The 1,208-nt window shown below is 36.0% G+C and overlaps 1 non-coding gene across 1 annotated transcript; it reads right to left on the reverse strand.

Annotated features, from left to right (window-relative positions):
• Window positions 1-498: 498 nt before the first annotated feature.
• Trnav-uac lies at window positions 499-571 on the reverse strand. The gene has a single exon. It is a non-coding gene; the product is annotated as a tRNA-Val (tRNA).
• Window positions 572-1,208: the final 637 nt, after the last annotated feature.

Below are 1,208 nucleotides of genomic sequence, written 5' to 3' on the forward strand. Positions count from 1 at the left end.
TATACCGAGTTGTTGACGAGTGCTCTCAGAGAGCAGGAGTGCAAGGCGAGTAGAAAATCGTTCGGCTGTCTGTTGTGATTGCAGCTTCTCGACGTCGACTGTATCTAAAAAGATACACTGTATCTAAAAAGAGGAAATGTGTATGCCTCCGTCTACTGTAAGTATTTAATTGACAAAAATGTTATAAATATCGGTGGAGAAAATCCCACTTACTCAACAAGCAGCCTTTCGAGGACTTTACTGCGTGGCAGCGATGACGAACCTCGCAAGTCATATTTTCGAGTTTGATAAATGCTATCGTCAATTCCACGAGTTCTTCGAAGGCGGCTAAGGTACGTAGCATGCTCGATTTGAGAATTTCCAGAATACCCATCAAAACATTTTAGTCAGTAACAAAGACTTCGACGCAACAACCTTATGTTTGAAATCTTTTGAAAACATAGATAATGACAACTTTGTACATTTCTATATTTTTGTAAAAAAAATACTCATTCAATTTGGTTCCATCCAGGATCGAACTGGAGGCCTTCTGCGTGTAAAGCAGACGCGATAACCGCTATACTATGGAACCATRTGGTTTAGAGTTGCCAGAGTATTTTTATTCAAGATCTTTAAATGAGTGATTTATCGATGATGTAGGTGATTAGTTAATTAATTATTAGTAGTATTGTGATTTAAAAAGTATTTCACTCAAACTGTATTACTTCTTTAGMGCCCATAGCATTCAATTACATTATTTCAAATATTTTAAATAAATAATAATAACCAACGATTACCCTCCTAACGCCCAACCGACGCGAAGGGCGCAATCCGCGAACGAGCGGAATTAGCCGAGTCATAAAAGGCAAGGGAGTTTTAAGCGYTGCGATCTTAAGCTGCTCAGCTACAGAAACAAAAATTTCAACAGCCAAAATTAAGAATTAGATTAAAGTTTATAATTTTTAAATGTTACTTGTTAAGAGTAGATAAAATAAGTTTTTTAATTTTAAAGAGTGAATCTGTTAGATCAAATGTGCTGGAATGAGAATTGAAATCGTGACATATGTATACTGCGGAATGGTTCGTTTAACTCGAAATTTGTTCTAGAAAATTTTAAAAGTAAAGGTCAAAACTACCTGGTAGAGCGAGCGGAATGCTAAAATTAATATCAGATAAGAGAGATGGGCTACAGACTGACCCWTTGATGAGTTTTACAAGAAATATTATAC

This window comes from Bactrocera latifrons, unplaced genomic scaffold (assembly GCF_001853355.1).
Source record: "Bactrocera latifrons isolate USDA-ARS-PBARC rearing strain unplaced genomic scaffold, ASM185335v1 scaffold_261, whole genome shotgun sequence".
In the NCBI taxonomy this organism is placed as follows: Eukaryota; Metazoa; Arthropoda; class Insecta; order Diptera; family Tephritidae; genus Bactrocera; species Bactrocera latifrons.